Source organism: Narcine bancroftii, chromosome 4 (genome assembly GCF_036971445.1).
Source record: "Narcine bancroftii isolate sNarBan1 chromosome 4, sNarBan1.hap1, whole genome shotgun sequence".
Lineage (NCBI taxonomy): Eukaryota > Metazoa > Chordata > Chondrichthyes > Torpediniformes > Narcinidae > Narcine > Narcine bancroftii.
In genome coordinates, this window is record NC_091472.1 from 267,022,825 (window position 1) to 267,042,488 (window position 19,664).

Here is a 19,664-nt window from a genome sequence, read left to right on the forward strand (position 1 = left end):
CAAGAACAACTTCACCTCTTGCCCATTACAACCAAGGCGATCAGCAAAGTAGTAAAAGAGAACACATTATCGAAGATTATGTAATTTACCTTGAACGGTTGGCCCAATGCTGACAGTATTACCCCCGACTTGAAAACTTTCTATACTCATCGGAATGAAATCTCGATTGAAAAACGTTGTCTGCTGTGGGGGACAAGAACTATCATCCTTAAGAAATGGCAATGAGTTCTTTCTAAAGGAGCTCCATATTAATCACACAGGAATGGTCTGGATGAAAGCTCTTTCACTGGTCCATTTATGGGTGAAAACATTCTATTATTGTTGATGCACACTCCAAATGGCCACCACTGTCCCTGTTCAAAAGAAGTCATCTGCCTCAATGACTACTGCCCTGTACAACTCATGCCCGTCATCATGAAGGTCTTTGATAAGCTTGTCATGGGGCACATCAAGCTCCTGTTGCCCCCTGCAGTTTATGTATAGATGCCACCGCTTCAGAGGATTCTATCGCCACCACCCTACATCTAGCCCTCACCCACCTGGAAAATGTGGTTTATTGACTTCAGTTTGGCATTCAACACGATTATACCGCAGTACCTGATAAGGAAGTTGGGCCTGCTGGGACAAAACACCCCTCTCTGCAATTGGATTCAATTGCAATCAATAAGTCAAGTCAACTTTATTTATCATTCATACCATGTTTGCATGGTAGGACGAGATAGCATTTCTCCAGGACCACAGAGCATATTTACATAGATGCAAGTTAGGAAAACAGTTAACATTAAAATATTAAGATACAAAGACCTCTACACTGAAAGCTCACTGTACACTATGCACATCTGTACTGGTTGTTCAAGAGCCTAATGGCTTGGGGGTAAAAAGCAGTTTCCCATTTTGGATGCGAGGGCCCGAGTGCTATGGTACTTCCTGCCAGATGGCAGAAGGGAGAACAGTTTACATGCAAGACGTGTGGAGTCTTTCACAATGTTTATTGCTTTCCAGCTGCACCTGTTTAGTAGATGTCCTTCATGCTAGAAAGATGCTCCCCAGTGGTCTTTTCCACTGACTTCACTATCCTCTGTAGGGTCTTGCAGCCCAAGGAGGTACAGCTTCGAAATCAGGCAGAGATACAGTTGGACAGGATGCTCTCAATACATCCTCTGTAGAATGTAGTGAGAATGAAAACTGGGAGATGGATTTTCATCAGCCTTTACAGGAAGTAGAGGTGCTGGTGGGCTTTCTTGGCTATGGAGCTAGTGTTAAAGTACTAAGGGAGATTTTCCACCAGGTGCACTCAGAGGAACTTGATACTCTTGACAAGCTCAATTGTAGAGCCATCGATGGTCAGGTGAGTTTGTTGCCCCAGGCGCTCTTTAAGTCAACAAACATCTTTTGTTTTTTTTTAAATGTTCAAATGCAAGTTTGCTCTGCACCAGTTTGTTTGTTAATGTCTGCACTTCATCTCTGTATGCTGCCTCCTCATTCTTACGATCAAGTCCCGCCACTGTTGTGTCATCAGCGAACTTGATGATGCAGTTCAAGCTGCGTTTGGCTGCACAATTTGACTGAGCACACAGCCCTGGGACCCCCCCCCCCCCCCCTTCCCTCCATGCTCAGTGTGATAAGTCTTAGAGGTACTGTTTCTAATCCAGATTGCTTGTGGTCTCCCCGTCAGGGAGTCAAGAATCCAATTGCAGAGAGGGGTGTTTAGTCCCAGCAGGCCCAACTTCCTTATCAGGTACTGCGGTATAATCGTGTTGAATGCCAAACTGAAGTCAATAAACCACATTTTCCAGGTGGGTGAGGGCTAGATGTAGGGTGGTGGCGATAGAATCCTCTGAAGCGGTTGCATCTATACGTAAACTGCAGGGGGCAACAGGAGCTTGATGTGCCCCATGACAAGCTTATCAAAGACCTTCATGATGACAGGCATGAGTTGTACAGGGCAGTAGTCATTGAGGCAGATGACTTCTTTGGAACAGGGACAGTGGTGGCAGCTTCGAAGCACATAGGGACTACAACACTACTCAGAGATATTCAAGATGTTGGTGAGAACATCTGCTAGCTGAGCAACACAAACCTTGAGCATTTTGCTGGGAATGTTTTCTGGTCCAGCACTTTCCTTGGGTTGACTTTGCACCAGATTGTTTGGAGGAGAAGTGGCCTTCTCCACTGCCACATCATTTTTTTTTCACCTCAAATCGCATATAGAAATTGTTCAGTTCATCTGTGAACCACCACCAGCATCTACAGATGGTGTAGTCTTGTGGCTTGTGATATCTTGGATCCCCTTCCACATGCGTCGCAAGTCCTTACTTTTCAGGAAGTGACTTTGAATGCACTGGGCCAGCACACATTTTACTTCTCCGAAGGCCTTAGACAGCTTGGCTCTTGCAATTGCTAAGGCTGCCTTGTTGCCCACTCTGAAGGCCACGTTTTGGTTCTTGAGTGCACTTTTACAACAGCTGAAAAGACAATTGAAAGGCTGTGTGTTTGCAGATCATGGATTACCCATAGAACTGGTTTCAGACAATGGACCTCAATTTGTATCAGATGCCTTTAAGCAGTTCCTGCCAAACAACAATGTGCATCACATATTATCTGCACCCTACCATCAGAGTAGGAATGGGGAAGCTGAGCACTTCATTCCGATCTTTAAATGTGCGATAAAGCACATCAAAAGCATCGTGGAACCACAAGATTACAGAATTTTTGTTATCATACAGAACAACACCACACTCAACTACTAAAATGCATGCCTGGAGAAATGATGTTAGGACAGAACCAGAGAACCCAACTTGTTATGTTGCACCCAAATATCAGACTTCATATTCAATTGTCAACATCCCCAGTAAACCAACAAAATCTCTGGAGATCAGAGAACAAATATTAGTGCAAGATTACAGGGATAGTAAAGAAACATGGATAAGAGGCATGTTTCTCAAGAAACCAAGTCCATGTTCATATTCTTTGTTAGTTAGTGACATGATATGGAAACGACACATTGACCAATTGAGAGGAATCAAGGATCCCATTTTAGCACCAATTTCAGATGATTTCCCCTGACATTTCTCCTTTTGGCACAAACCAATCCCATTTCCTCAAGGATAATCCCATTATCGGTTGTTGAGTCACCATCATCAGTGTCTGACCAGAGGCATAATTCTAGCCGAGTGCTGGATACACAGCCAGTAGAACCAGTCAGCGACAAGCTCAAGAAGAGTCACAAGTTTGTGCTCCTATTCAGTGTTCTTCATCCCTGAGAAGATCCAAAAGAGAAAAACACTCTCCAGTGCATCTCAAAGACTACATGCAGTAATGTAAAGACTTTTTCCAGATCAGTGCATTTTTAAGTTAGATTGCTTTGTACTGACAATTTAATGTTACTAGTTGAAGATGTGTTTAAGATTCACTGTAGTGGAGGAGTCACGTGATGGAGTAGTGGCCTGTAGGAGAATACCAGGCCTCTCCAGAAAAGGAAAAAAGTAAAGAAAAAGCAAAGCCCCAGACACACAAAACACAACAAATAAAAAATAAAGGTGTGGAGGAAATGGCACCAAAGAAAGAAAAGCCAAAAACAATTGGAAGGAAAAAAAGGAAAGACGCCGGAAGAGAAAGGTGAAGGCCTTTCTTGTACGAAGAAGCAGGGACCCACCGTGGAAAGAGGAGCCCACTCCCTGCGGGATCAGTGGAAACCCCGCAGGGTCGTGATCCACTGAACGCAGGACTATAAAGATGGGTCACGGAGCCAAACAGAGATGCGCACGACAAAGACAACGGGGGGGGGGGTGGGGGAAACCAGCTCCACTCCACAGCTTGAACAGCTGAGAAAGACCAAACAGCAGGGCTCCCAGTGGGAAGATACAGAAAATAATGGGAACGGGAGGGGTGAGAATGAAAAAAGGAAATCAGAGACACAACAGATAACCAGCCCAGAAGAAGAGGACCAACATCAAGACACCACAAAAAAAAAACAACAAACTGAGACAAACAGCCCAACAAGAAAGCCAGAAGAGACACAGATACAAGGAAGAGAAGAAGAAGACACAAACCCTAGAGCAGACACAGAAGAAGGAGAACATCAAGCTCTGCACAGAGAAATAGAAGATAAAGGGAATGGACTGTACATAGATTTAAAAAAAATTAAGAATATATGGAAACAGTAAAAGAATGGCAGATATGAGAATTTAATGAAATAAAAGAAGAATAAAAGTTACAGAAGAAAAAGTGAATAGATTAGAGCTGGTCATGACAGAAAATAGGGAAAAGAGTAGACAAGGTGGAAGAACAAGAAACAGCCGTAGAAATGGAAGTGGACGACTTAAAAAGAAAATTGGAAGAAACTGATAAAAAAGTTAAAGAAACACAGGAGTTGTTAACTCAGAAGATGGATATAATGGAAAACTATAATAGGAGAAACAATATAAAGAATAGTGGGCCATAAGGAAGATGAAGAAGGCAAAGATATGAAATAATTTATAAAAGAATGGATCCCCAGGGTCCTAGGAATGCCAGAAATACAGGAAGGAATGGAAATAGAAAGGGCACACAGAACATTAGCCTCAAAACCACAGCCACAACAAAAACCAAGATCCATTCTAGTAGAATTCCTGAGATATACGACAAGAGAAAATATATTGGAGAAGGAAATGAAAAAAATGAGAGAAGACAAAAAGCCACTGGAGAATGGCTTTTTAAAGCTCAAAAATTTTTTTTCTAGCCAGACATAAGTTTTGAGCTCCTGAAGAAGAGGAAGGAGTTTAAAGCAGCAAAACTGATCCTATGGAAGAAAGGCAATAAATTTATGTTAAGATATCCAGCGGTGCTTAAAATAGTTATCCCGGGGCAGCAAAGCAGACTGTTCTCGGATCCGGAGAAAGCACGAGAATTTTCAAAATGCCTGCAAAACAGAAAGAGAGAGGAAGAGATGTAACAAGAACAAGAATGACAACAAACTTCATATAAAGAAGAAAAATAATGTATAAGTAAGAACTAAGAAGGGGAAGAAAAGAAGTAAGTGGGGAATTAAGAGGGTGAGCTTTGTTATATGTGAAGATGAAAGTCTTTTCTGGAGGGGGTTGGGTGGGAGAGAATAACAGTCACTGCGAAATCACTTGACACTTGCGAGCAGGTTCGCAATCCAAATGGAGAGGGGAGTTGTGGTTGCCCGGCAAGGGACAAGGGGCAACTCAGAGAGGGGGGGGGGGGACAGACATTTGGGATTAAGGGAATTTTAAATGTGGGAATAGTGGAAATATTTTATGTTTTAGAAGTGTTGTCTTACAGTGCGTTCAAAAAAAAACAGAAATGGATAAGGAGGAAAGGTGATGATGAGGAAGCGGAAATGAGAGGTAAACAAAGTATGAAATGGCCATGTTGAACTATATGACTATAAATGTTAACGGAATACATAACCAAATCAAAAGGAAGAGGCTGTTAAATTTACTGAAGAAGGGAAAAATTTGATTATAGCATTTGTGCAGGAAACACATCTAACTGAAGTGGAACACAAGAAATTAAAGAGAGACTGGGTAGGGCACATAATGGCAGCATCATATAATTCAAAAGCCAGAGGAGTAGCTATATTAATCAATAAAAATGTACCAATCAAAATAGAGGAGGAAATAATAGATCCAGCAGGGAGGTACGTCATGATAAAGTGTCAGATATATTCAGAATTTTGGAATTTGCTTAATGTATATGCACCTAATGAAGAGGATCAAAAATTTATGCAAGATATCTTTTGAAGATTGCAGATACTCAGGGGAATATACTGATAGGAGGGGACTTTAACCTGAATTTGGACTCAAAGATGGACAAAACTGGACAAAAGACTAGCAGAAAGAACAAAGTAACCAAATTTATGGTTAAATCGATGCAGGAAATGCAACTTTTGGATATATGGAAGAGACAACACACAAAGGAGAAGGAATAATCATATTATTCGAGTAGACATAAAACATACTCAAGGATAGACCTGTTCCTGTTGTCAGCCCACATCCAAGGGAGAGTTAGAAAAACAGAATATAAAGCTAGATTGTTATCGGATCACTCACCCCTGTTATTAGCAATAGAGCTGGAGGACATCCCACCGAGAACGTATACATGGAGATTAAACTCCATGCTACTCAAAAGACTGGATTTTAGAGAATTCATTGAGCACCAAATTAAAATGTACTTTGATTGAAATAAATACGGAATCAGTGAAAGATAAATTTATACTATGGGATGCAGTGAAAGTGTTCATCAGAGGGCAAATAACAAGTTATGTAACTAAGATGAAAAAGGACTACAATCGGGAAATAGAACAGCTGGAAAGGGAAATAGCAAGTACAGAAAAAGAATTAGCAACAAGGGAAGATACAACAAAAAGAGAATTGGCGGACAAAAAAATAAAATATGAAACACTAGAAACATACAAGGTGGAGAAGAACATAATGAAAAGAAAACAGAAGTATGAGCTAGGAGAAAAAAATGCACAAAATACTAACTTGACAGCTTAAGACTGAACAAACTAAAAGAACGGTATTGGCATCAAGGTAAAAGGACAAACAAATTACATAACCCAACGGAGATAATTTAAAACTTCAAGGAATTCTATGAGCAATTATAATCGAACTGAGAATAAAAGGAAAGAAGACAAAATAGATGAGTTTCGAGCTAAAATTGAATTTCCGAAATTGCAAGAAGAGGAGCAAAACAAACTAATAAAATCTTTTGAAATAGAGGAAATACAGGATAAATTAAAAATTCTACTGAACAATAAAATGGCCGGGAGAGGATGGACTCCCAATAGAATTCTATAAAACATTTAAAGAGTTATTAATTCCTCCTCTCCTGGAAGTAATGAACCAGATTGAAGAAACACAAAACATCCCAGATTCATGTAAAACAGCAATAATTACAGTAATACCAAAGACGGGGGAAAGATCCACCAACACCAGCATCATATAGACCAATATCTCAACTTACAGATTATAAGATAATAGCTAAAGTATTAGCAAACAGATTGGCTGACTGTGTACCAAAAATAGTAAAACTAGATCAAACTGGATTTATTAAGAAAAGATGAACAATATCGGTAAGTTCATTAACTTAATCCATGCAGTACAAGGAAACAAGACACCAACAGTGGCGGTTGCCTTAGACGCAGAGAAAGCTTTGACAGAGTAGAATGGAATTATTTATTCAAAGTACTACAGAGGTTCAACCTACCAGAGAAATATATTAATTGGATTAAAGCATTATATAAGGGACCATTGGCGAAGGTGACAGTAAATGGATATATATCAAATCAATTTAAATTAAGCAGGTCATCTAGGCAGGGATGTCCACTATCTCCCTCACTGTTCGCGTTAGCTATAGAACCATTGGCAGAACTGATAAGAACAGAAAATAAAATAAGAGGGATAAATATAAAAGAGAAGGAATATAAAATCAGCCTATTTGCAGATGACGTCATAGTATACTTAACAGAACCAGAAATATCAATAAAAGAATTACATAAGAAATTAAAGGAATATGGAGAAGCATCAGGGTACAAGATCAACGCAAATAAAAGCGAAGCGATGCCAATGAATAATCCAGATTTCATAAAATTTAAGAAAGAATCACAACTTAGATGGCAAACACAAGCAATCCGATACCTAGGTATTCAACTAGATAATAATCTAGGTCATCTATACAAATTAAATTATCAGCCATTAATGAAGAAATTACAAAACGACTCAGAACATTGCAAAGATTTACCACCAACACTAATAGGAAGGGTAATTTGCATTAAAGTGAATATCTTCCCAAGGATTCAATATCTATTGCAATCGTTACCAATTCACCTAACAGAGAAATTCTTCAAGGAGCTAAATAATAAGGAAATTCTTATGGAAAGGGGGGAAACCAAGGATAGTGCTAGATAAATTAACAGAATGGTACAAACAAGGGGGCTTACAGCTACCAAACTTTAAGATTTATTATAGAGCAGCACAATTAAGATACCCATCAGATTTTTATCAAACAAGGGAAAACCCAGATTGGACCAGATTAGAGCTAGATAAAATAGGGGAGAAGGTACCTGAACATATACTATATAAGTGGGATTAAAAGCTGGTGCACCATCTTTCAACATTTGGAAGAAAATTCACATAGAAAGGAAAAAAAAATTATCAACGACCAAAATTAATATTGATGCAAAAATCACCTAATCCCCTTCACAATAGATAACCTTTCCTTTAGAGAATGGGAGAGAAAAGGGATCAAACAAATAGAATTTTTTTTCTCTTTTCAGGAAATAAAGTATTATTTTTAGAACAAATGAAGTGCAAATATGGTATAACTCACGGTACAAAGTTTGCATACCACCAACTGAAAACCTACTTGAAGGACAAATTGGGAAGAAGGCTGAGGTTGCCAGAAGGAAGCAATTTTGAATATGTGATTACAGACACAATGATAATTAAAAGATTTATAACAAACATGTACATCAAACTGCAAGAGAAAGAGAATGAGGAAACAAGCTGTAACCCAAACAAAAATGGGAACAAGATCTAAACAAAGAATGAAACATGGGAAAAGCTATGCTCCGGAACTATGAGAAATACAATTAACACGAGGTTACACATGATACAATATAATTGGTTACACAGGCTATACACCATGGACCTTTCCATCAGTAGAGTCAGCTGAGGTGTCAATTTAACCTACCACAGGCTGTATCCTTGACTCAGTTTTCTGCCATCAGAGCTATTAGAATAAATTAGGTATGTCCCTGGGAGAAGTGCCAAAAGTGGATGAGCAGGTCTTAAAGGCCCATCATATCTGACACATCATCTATACTACCAGTAATATTTAATTAAAATGTTCATTAGACTCATCAGTTGATTAGTTGGAATCCAGATTTGAATTCATACAAAATATTTCACGGCCTTGCAACAGATTACTCTATTGCAAGCAATAAGTACATCTTTTTGAGTCATGGTCATTGCTACAAGAAAGGTTGGGAGAATGGAAGACATGTGACGTATAAAGATCAGCATAGCCTAGATAGCCCAAAGGCATGTATACAATTTTTTTTTTTTTAAAAAAAAGTTTTTAACCATTTCAATATTCTCTTCACAAGCAAGGTTTGAGACCAGAGATGAAGAGATACCAGTGCTGAAAACCATTTCTGTTGCAAATACCCCATTCCTTCATTAGGAAATCATATGGAAGCAAAATGGACTGGAACCTGACCAAAATCATTCTTTGTACCACATTGTTGAGATAATGCTATGGTGTTGCAAGTCAAGTAGATAATCAGAGCAAAATACAATTTCTGTTTAATATTCCAAAAGTAAAATACTCAAGATGTTAAAAGTTCTGATTTGGGTATAAAATCTGAGAGTGAAATAGTTAATGTTCAGATCAGAAATCTGTGAATGGTTCATTCTGGAACATTAACTCCTATTTCTCTCTCCACAGATGCTGCTTGGCCTACTGATCACTTCAAGTGTTAATATCAAGATACAATGTATTTGAGATTGATTGGTCTGTACAGATATTGTTAACATTGAAATCTGATATTGATGGAGTTTAGATTTTAGATTAGTTGTCAGAGTACATGTATAACATAATATTCAACTCCAAATCTTTTTCCTGCAGGCACAGCAGAATTATCATTTATACCTAGTGCAAAAATACTGCACTCAATGTACACATGTAAACAAATAAAGAAATGTAAACAAATTGTGCAATACAGAGAGAAAACAAAATCAATAATGTCCAAAGTTAAGAGTCCTAAATTAGTCCCTGATTGAATTTGTTGTTAAAGGTTTGATGGTGGCAGGGTAGCAGCTGTTCCTGAACCTGGTAGGTGGTACCTATACCTCGTTCCTGGTGGTAGCAGTGAGAACAGAGCAAGTGCTGGCTGGTGTGGATCCTGCACTCCAATGAAAGAGTTCCTGACAGTCCTTTGCAAGTTTTCTTAACTGATGATTAGCAATTCAAATCAATGTAATCATTGCAATACCTTCAATTCATTCTACCACCATATAATATTTAATAAAAACAGAAAAAAATGCAAACAGAGCAAGTCAGGCAGCATCTATTGAAAGAGAAACAATAAATGTTAAGGACAACACCCTTCACCAGAACCTTGAATGACAAGACCATTTGATCTGTATTCGTTCATGTTTAGAAGAACAAGGGGTGAGTTTATTAAAACATACAAGGGTGGTAGAGGTTCACAGGATAGCGTTTGAGATATAATCTCAAATGAGGGAACAGCTTCAAGGTAAAGAACTGATCAATTAAAAACACTATGTTGGAGAAACTCAGAAGGGAAAACAGTGTCCTCTACATAGCAAAGGTAAAAAAATATGGAATTGACATTTCAGGCTTGTGACCATCATCAAGGAATGGAAAAATATCAGCAGGAGCCCAAACAAAAGAGTTGGGGAAAGGTATGGTCACAAGGGCAGGTGGTGATAGGTGGAAAAGGGAGGGAGGGGAGAGTAGCAGAAGAGGGATGGCTAGGTGAATAGAGAGGGAAAGGGGAGGGAGAGCTGGAAAGGCGTGGGGGGGGGGGGAAAGAGAAAGGAGAGGAGGTTAACAGAAACCAGAAAAGTCATTGTTAATGCCATCCTTCTGGAGAGTGCTCAGATGGAAAATCAGGTTGTGTTCCTTCAATTTGCAGGTGGCTTTGGTGGGACAGTACACAAGGCCATGGACAGACATGTGAGTATGAAACAGAACTGAAATGGTTGGCTTCTGGGAGGTTCCTGTCATTGATATGGATGGAGCAAAGGTGTTCAGCAAGGTGATATCCTAATTTGCACCCAGCATCTCCAAAAATAGAGAAGTCCATAAAGGGAGCACCAGATACAGTAAATCAGTCCTGTAGATACACAGTGAAGTGTGACTTCACTCAAAAGGCCTTTTTGGGACCCCAGACTGTGGTGAGAAAGTAGGTATGGGTGGAAGTGTGGCACTTATTGTGGCCACAGGAGAAGGTGCAGGGTGGGTGGGGGGGGGGGGGCAATTGGCAGAGAGGGATGAGTGCATAAGGGAGTCACTGAGGGAGTGGCCCCACAAAAGGCAGAGGGAAAGATGTTTCTGGTCATGGGATCCTGTTGTAAACACTGGAAATTCCAGAGGATAATGTGTTGAATGTGGAGACTGGTGGGGTGGTAGGTGAAGATGAGGGGACTCCCCTGTTTCCTTTCCCTCTCCCTCTTGACTGTCACCCATCTATCTTCCTCTTACCTTCAAGGTGTGATAGTGTCCTGTCTATCACCCCTCTCTGCCTCCTGAATGATCTAGCATTCATCCAACTTCAATCCTTTAACTCAGCTTGTCAGGAGTTGCAACTGGATACACTTCTTGCAGTTGAAAATCTCAAGCTTCCCTGATGACATATTCTACAAGAGGAGCATTCCCCTGCCTTGCCTGCCCTTCCCGCTGTTTATAACTAGTAGAACAAAATATATGATATTTAAAATTTACCATTACCTGCTAAATCCTTTTTGTTCCTTGAAAAGGATGGCCCTTTCTTACTTTATCTCCTACTATCCCTTACCTGTTCTCACCAAAGCCTATTGAGCCTTATCCAATCATCTTCTTCCTCCTCCAATCATCCTCTTACTGCTGCCTCATCCCTTTTTAAATTGTAACTGCCGCCAACCCCTCTCAGGTCACCTGACCTCTCGCTCTAATCAGCTTCTTCCTCCAATCAGCTCCCAGCTGCTGCCCACCCCTTTTAAAATTCCAACTGCTGCTGCTCCGAGGTCACTTGACATCTCTTGCTCCAATCAGCTTTTTCCTCTTTCAACAAATGCTCAACAATTATAATTTCTTGCTAACTCTGAAGGGGTTGGAAGGTTTGGAAAATAGTTCTGCAGAGGTAATTTCTATTCTATTCCTTATCTTAATTTTTCAATTAAAATTAAGTTATGAGTTTAAATTCAGATACCAGATTGAGACTGGAAAAAGAATATTGTAGTATAAGAAGCAGTGCAGATAATAATTGGATGTTTTGACTATAAAAGTTTTCCCATGAGCTGTGACTGAGTAATTCTTGTAGAACAGAAATATTCATTTTCAGATGATAGTAATTATAATTACAATATAAATAATACAGGAAAAAGTTGATAGTTTATGTTATGTTGGTGGTCAAATAAATGGATCTGAATCTAGTTCATAAATCAAATCTGATAATGTTTGTCATAAAGTTGTAGCATTTTATTTTTGCCTATCAGCTAGTGTCCCTTTAGTTGGAGAGTGCAGTGTGTTTCTATATCCTAACAGGAAATCTGCAATTTTTGTGATGCCATGATATGTTTAGGAGTTTCTTAGTTTTCATGGCCTTCCTGAAAGTCTGTACAAAATGTCCTGCTTCCCCATTAGTGCTTTCGTGGTAGAGTGCTGACAATACGTGTCGAATACTTTTGTTGCAAAGCAATACCTTAAAAAGCCTCCGATTTAAAAACTGTGGACCATTATGGGAAACCAGCCTTCATCCTAAACCGTCCCTGGGTGGTTCTTGTGGTGCTCTGAAAATATAACCCGCTGCGATTTTGTAGGAATAATTGTACTGACCCTCCACAATAAACAACCTTCTTCAACTGATATCTTATGGTGTCTTGTATAATAAGGTTTTAGTTCTTCTGCGATTGCTTCAGCCTTGGGCCACCCATTTAATGTGAAATTAGGACTTTTGATAGTGTGGCTTCCTTTTGTACTTCTTTGCCGATTGTCTTGGCTGTCATGGGGAAGTAGAGAAGTTGCTCTTGATTGAGAGTTGTAGCCTCCGCCACCCATTTAATTATTTCGTCTTTCTGTTCAGTTTCTAGTAGAGGTAAGCGAGATAAAGAATCAGCATGGTTGTTTTGTGTTGCTAGTTTATGCTTCAAATCTTATTGTATGTGGAGAGCAGCATGGTCCACCTTTGAATTTTTGTTGTAGCTAGCACTGGTATCCCCTTTTTAGGGCCTATAATCAAACTTAGTGGTTTGTTGTCTGTTACTAAGATAAACTTTCTACCATACAAGTATCGGTAGAATTGTTTGACACCAAATATTACGGCCAATCCTTCTTTTTCCAGTTGTACATAATTACATTGTCAAAGACCAGGAGCCATAAGCCACTGGTTGTTCCCCTTTTTCTGTCACCTGTGACATCACCACTCCTAATCCTACTGGTGAAGCATCCAGCACCAGGATCTCTTCTTTGTTTGGGTCATAGTGAATGAGAACATTGTTGCTTGATGTTAGTAGGTCTTTCAAGCGATCTACCACATTACCAGTCTTTTAATTCCAGCACCATATCTGATCTTTTCTAAACAATTAGCTGAGTTGGATGCACAGCGTTGACATATTTGGAATGTGCTTCCAATAACTGTTAACCAAAGCCAGGAACAACTGCAGTTTGGCTTGGTTTGTCAGGTAAGGTGCTCTGCAGACAGCTTTGGTACCAGTGATATCCATCCCGACTATTTCACTGGTAATTGTAAAGTCTAGCTATGTTACAGAAGGTACCAGGAATACACATGTCCTGGCACAGACAGACATTTGCTTCTTGTAATTGGGTTAGGACTTTTGCTCGGTTGAACTGGTGTTCAGCATCTTCTTCATCTGTAATTATAATGTCATTGAGATAGCATCCTACATTAGTTCCATGTAATAATTTGTCCATGGCTGCTTGAAATATTGCCAGGGCTGCTGATGTTCTGTATGGCATTTGGGTATAGGTGAATAACCCCAAGTGAGTATTGATTGCCACATATTTCTTTGAATCTTCATCTAATTCTATTTGTTGATATACTTGTGATAAATCCAGCTTCGTAAATTTCTTTACCCTATTCAGGGCCTGGAATAATTCTTCTGCTCTGGCCATAGGATATTCTGGTATCTGTAAAGCTTGGTTAATGGTGACTTTGTAATCACCACAAATTTGGATTTCTCTGTTGGCTTTTGCACTGGCTTGATGGGAGCTGTCCAATCACTGTATTGGTTTCTTTCTAGTATTCCCTCATCTTTCAATATGTTAAGTTCTGCTTCAATCTTTCCTTTTATTGCAAATGGTACTTTTCTGTACTTAATTTTTTTTTTAAAGTTCAACACCTGATTTCAGGTGTAGTTTTGCCTGGACTCTTTGGATTTTTTCTCCAGTCCTTTTTCGAAAACCATCTGGTACTTCTTGCTCCAGTTTTGGCTTGCCCTTATTTTCCAGGTATAAGTTCATTATGGATCCAATTTCCTTCCAATCTAGTTGAATGTGTGATAGTGAGTTTCTTCTGAACAACGCTGGCCTTTTGGTGTCAACAAGGTAGAGGGGTAATCTTTTCGATGTTTGTTCTTTATATTTCACGTTTACGTTGCATTTTCCAAAAACCTTGACTTTCTTCACTGTGGCCATTTTTAACACCATGTGGGCTACTTTAATGGTGAGTTGGAAAGCAGTTGTTACTTTAAACTTAATGGCATTAGTGAAACCGATGCTCCTGTGTCCAACTCCATTCAAAGAGGTTTGTTGTTGTTTTTCACCTTGATGTCGAATTCTGATTTTCTATTCTTTAATCCATGAACATGCATGACTTCCAATGTCTTGTCTTCCTCCAAATTATTTGTTTCAGTGCTGGGCCTTTTATCCTTCTCCACTGTTCTTACTCCAGTGTGATGTCTTTCAAATCTTGGCCCTTTTTATCTTTGTTTCTTGGCTCTGATATGCCCCTCTTTATCACATAGGTAACGTCTCGATCTTCTGAAATAACAATTATCAGGACTGTGGTTGTTTTTTCTGCAGTGAAAGCATTTTTGGTGGGAAAATTTGCCCACCACTAGTGGTTCTCCTTGGCAGATGTCCAAGTTATTATCAGCCATCTTGAAACCCAAGGCCATATCATATACTGAATTAAGTGTTACTTTTTTACTTAGTAATCATTGTCTGACTCTGTGGTCTGTTAAACCCATTACCAATCTCTTAATGCCTTGTTTAAGAATTCGCCAAACTCCATGTCAAGGTGATAGTTTACGGAATTCAGCCAAAAATTTGCTTACTGATTCTCCTGTTCTGTTTTCTGTAATAAAATCATTGTCTTTCTGCCATAATAGGCTGTTCCAGACTTCGAAGTGCCCCTATTTAAGTACACAACTCTGCATAAGTTTTCCTGGTGTTTCAGGTGCTATTAGAGATTTTGAGTTGAAATGTTTTACTTCCCATTTGGCTAAGAAATAGTTACCATTTTCGATTTAAAAAGGTGCAGTGTCAGTAATATTATGGGCAACAAAGTGATGATCAAATCTTTCTCAACAGTCATACCAGTTTTCTTCAGAGTCCATGAACTTTCTAAACTGTGACTGTTCCTTTTTTTAAATGACTGAGCATGTGGGGTTCACTGTGGGGATGATATTGTGTTTCCTTTTTAAATCTTCACTCCAAAGTCTGGAACATTGAGGAGGTCCATTTTAATCCTTGTTGCCAATCTGTCATGTATTTGAGGTTCAGAAATTCACTGGGTGTGAAGGCATGATGCTTCATTCATTGTTTAACACAAATCTAAAATGGTTCCCTGCAGCACACAGAATATATGAATGACATGTATATACGTCATACCCCCACATAACACATAACATCATGGCTGATTTGTATCTTAACTTCTACAGCATCCTTCAAAATCTTTACTTAACCATGATGTCTTTCTTAATTTTGAAACTTTCTATTGATCTATCTTCAAAATTTTTTGGGAGAATTGGTTAGGGGTATTTATGAATATCATGCTTGAATTAACAATTCTCTAATTACAAATGATCTCAACTTGGAGACATACAACTGCGAAACTGAGTGCATTCACATCAATTCCATTTTCCCCCACATTCCATTCAAGTCCCCTCTATTTCTATCACTAACCTAAATTAAGGTCAGTTTACAATGAATTTATCAACATGTACTACTTTGGGATTTGAGAGGTTTCTGGAGCACCCAGAGAAAACCCACAAATCACAGAGAAGATGCAAGCTTTAAACAGACAGAATCAGAGGTCAGGATTGAACCTGGATAACTGGTGCTTTGAGGTAGCAGCTCTGCTATTGGAAATACTTTGCTGCCCTTGTTCTGTCAACAAAGATAATTGTCTTAACATCATTTTATTCTGGTGGGAAAATGATTTTCTGTGACTTCCTTAAAAGGACAAATTACATAATGTTATACAAAGCAACAAGTTCCTAAATTTCTTAATTTATTAATAATCAGGAACATTAAATAGACAATCATCATAAACTGAGAATTATATATGGTATTAATTACTCATCAACCATGTCTGCCTGTCCCGTGTCGGACTTGTCAGCCACAAACGAGCCTGCAGCTGACGTGGACATTACCCCTCCATAAATCTTCATCGGCGAAGCCAAACCAAAGAAATATAGATTAGGAACCAGGAAATACCAATTAGTGTAACAAGCATTAGGATTTGAAAATGATTTTGAGGCACAGATAGATTAGATGGTCAGTTTTTTTTTCCCCAGCATGGAAATTTTTAGTAGAGGGCATATGTTTAAGGTTATATATGGAAATGTTGATGGTGATTAATGAAGCAATTTCTTTTACATAGAGCAAGGTTGATGTCTGGAACACACCACCAGGGGAAGTGGGAGAAGCAGATATGATAACATTTAAAAAGCATTTAGTCGCATGAATAGTCAGGCATAGAGGGATATGGACCTTGTGCAGGCGGATGGGATTAATTTACACTTGGCACAGGCATGTTGAGACAAAGGGTCTTTTCCTGTGTTGTGCTTTTCTATGTTCCAGTCAATGAATGGGAAGCAGATTGCCAGATAACATACTCCATTTCTTTAGGGTGTGGCTGAGCAGAAGCATGTAATTAAACAGAAATATTTGGCTCCTTTTGCTTCTTGTGCTCCTTGTAATAAGGTGGTGTTGCTATGACAATAATTGAGTATTGACAAATGTATAAACATTAGCCAATCATTGATATTGATTACTTGCATTCATATATTCAGTACATGTTGCATTTAAGTGTAAGTCATGCATTGTAGTAATATTTAAACATTTTATATGGAGTTATTTGTGACTTTCAACACAATTCAATGAAGGGATTCTATTAATGTTATCCTAAAGTGAAACACATAGATTTTAGGGGAGCCACCGGTATGAATTACAGCTTGGAGCTTGTTGATGGCATTATTTTTCTTTCTTGTATCTTCTTTGGTTCCTTTCTTTAAGTTTTATTACACAATGTGATGTCGAAACAATTTGATGGAGGTTGTAACATAAAAGAATAAATAACGTGACAGGCCAGAAAATGTTTCTGCTCTTACATAATGTGAACTTTTGATTTCAGGAACAGATTATCAGGCCTTTATGATAGTAATTCATTTGACATGTTTTGAAGAGTGTCAATGGTGAGGTGAGGGCCAGAAGACCAAAGTGTGGCAAACATTGTGCCTCTAATCAAGAAGGGCTTCCTAGAAAAGTGTAAGAACCACAGGCTAGTCAGTCTAACATCTGTGGTTGGTAAATTACTCGAGAGTAAACTCTGAGGGAGAAGACATGTATGTACTTGGATGGGCAAATGTTGATTCAGAAGAGTCATTAGTTTAGTAAGTGGGAGATCATGTCTCGCAAAGATTGATGAGGGCAGAGCTGTAAATGTTATATATATGGATGTCAGTGAAGCAATCTATAAGGTTCTGGGAGGTTAGATTATTTGTGATCCATTGTGAGATTTCAGAATGGATTTAAAAAAACAAAAAAATTGTTTCTATGGATGAAAGTAGAGGGCCATGGTGAATGGCTGTTTGTTTTCAGTCTAGAGGCCTGTGGCTAGTGGTAGGCCAGTATTTAGCTGTATAGTAATAGGAGTGAAGGGAGAGTAGTAGTGGACTGAGTACACAGTCTTGAGGAGCTCTGGTGCTGTGTGATCATGAAGCAGGTGTGGTGCCCTAATCACTGATAGTTGACTGTTAAACAGTAAGTCAAGGATTCAGTTGCAGAAGGAGGTATTAAAGCTTAGATCCTGAGATCTGGGAATGAGTTTGCTGGAGTCTATTTTATTGAAGGCAGCAATATAATTGAACAGAAGTCAAACATGCATGTCCTTGACATCCAGGTACTTCAGGGCTGAGTGGAGAGCTAGGGAGATGGCTCTGCTGTGGATCTGTTAGGCCAATAAGCAAATTAAAGTGAGCCAAGGTTGGTTGATAGTTTAGAGTTAATGTAAGCCATGACCAGTTTCTCAAAGCACAATGGTGAATGCTAAGGCCTCTAGTTGGTAGTCAATTAGGCCCATCATTATACTTCAGTATTGGTATGAAGCAACTGAGGATTTTGACATTGTAGGGAGAGATTTAAAAATTGCTGTGAATATGTCTACCAATTCATCTGTGCAGACTCTCAGGGTGTGTTCTGAAACTCCAACTAGGTTAGTCGCTAACCGTGGGTTCACCCACTAGAAGGCAGTCCTGATTTCAACAATGGTGATCATGGGTGTAACATTGCTTGCAGTAATTTACATGGATGTCACCTCCCTGTTGTTTCCCTACTTGAAGCAAGCATAGTACATGTTTAACCCTTCAAGCAGTGTTCACTGTTATTTTCTGTGCTGCTTGACTTTGTGTTGTATTCCAGGAAATATCCATTCCATGCCATTTTCACTAGTCTGTGATGGTCTCTTGGAACTCGACTTTGGTGTAGTACTATCTACTGGGCTCTCTAATGGCCTTGTGGACCACATAATTGGATTTCTTGAAGAAGGTCGTTTCTCCTATCTTGAATACTGCAAAGCTGGTCTTCAGTAATGAGTCAACTTCCTGATTCATCCGTAATTCATCCTCGAACCATGGTTGAATGATTTTCATCTCTAAACCCTCCTGCTTCTGCTTGTATGCAGGAAGTATCTGCACAGCCAATGATCTAACTTGCTAAAGTGTGGATGTGGGTTGAAAGTCCAGACATTCTTAAGTAGTCCATTGTGGCTTTAAGTCCCCAGCAATTGTGACCGTGATGCTTATTTTTGCGGTTACTGCTAGAGGTGAATAATTCATCTAGCATGAGGATAATGCATTTGACTAAATTATTTTTAAACTGAATATATCTAATTTTGCTGATGTTAATAATTGAGAAACAGCTTCCAAATCAATTATTTGTTTTGAAAAGGAAACATTTCAAGCTCTGGATAAAAACTTGGAATGTCAGATTTGATGATTCATAAATCTAAGCTTCTAAGATTTATAAATTTATGATGAATAAAGTTCCCTTCACAGCCCTACTTTGTTCCCCCTTCCCAAATAAAATTGACTAATTCAAATCATCTCAGAGTTTGATTTTTTTTTAATATAGTTGCTTCTGTTTGTTTTATTTGTTTCTTATTTGATATTTACAGGACAGTATTTTTATATTAAGAGTAGACTAACACTACAGCTCATTGCAAAATGTACAATATGATCCCCAAAATACCAAAACCATATTTTAATCATTACCATACTCCAGCTTGACAATGGTCTGTCTAAGTATGGCTCACAGTATAAAGCCAAAGGAATGTTTGACATTTTGATTGTGAAATACAATGACATTTGGCTGTAAAGTAAGAAATAATACACAGGATGCATAGCAACATTTTGAACATTTTGTTCTTGACTCTGTTTGCAAGAGTTCAAACAATGCTGGGAGCAAGA

The 19,664-nt window shown here is 38.8% G+C and overlaps 2 long non-coding RNA genes across 2 annotated transcripts in view; one reads left to right on the top strand and one right to left on the bottom strand.

The window, feature by feature from the left end:
• LOC138760118 (uncharacterized) overlaps window positions 1-11,634 on the bottom strand; it is a 33,814-nt gene extending 22,180 nt beyond the window's left edge. Inside the window, exon 1 of the long non-coding RNA XR_011355434.1 lies at window positions 11,552-11,634. This is a non-coding gene — a long non-coding RNA (uncharacterized lncRNA). The remainder of the gene's footprint in view (window positions 1-11,551) is intronic.
• On the top strand, window positions 10,166-19,264 carry LOC138760119 (uncharacterized). The gene is made up of 3 exons (XR_011355435.1): window positions 10,166-10,342; window positions 10,670-10,710; window positions 18,619-19,264. It is a non-coding gene; the product is annotated as an uncharacterized lncRNA (long non-coding RNA).
• Window positions 19,265-19,664: the final 400 nt, after the last annotated feature.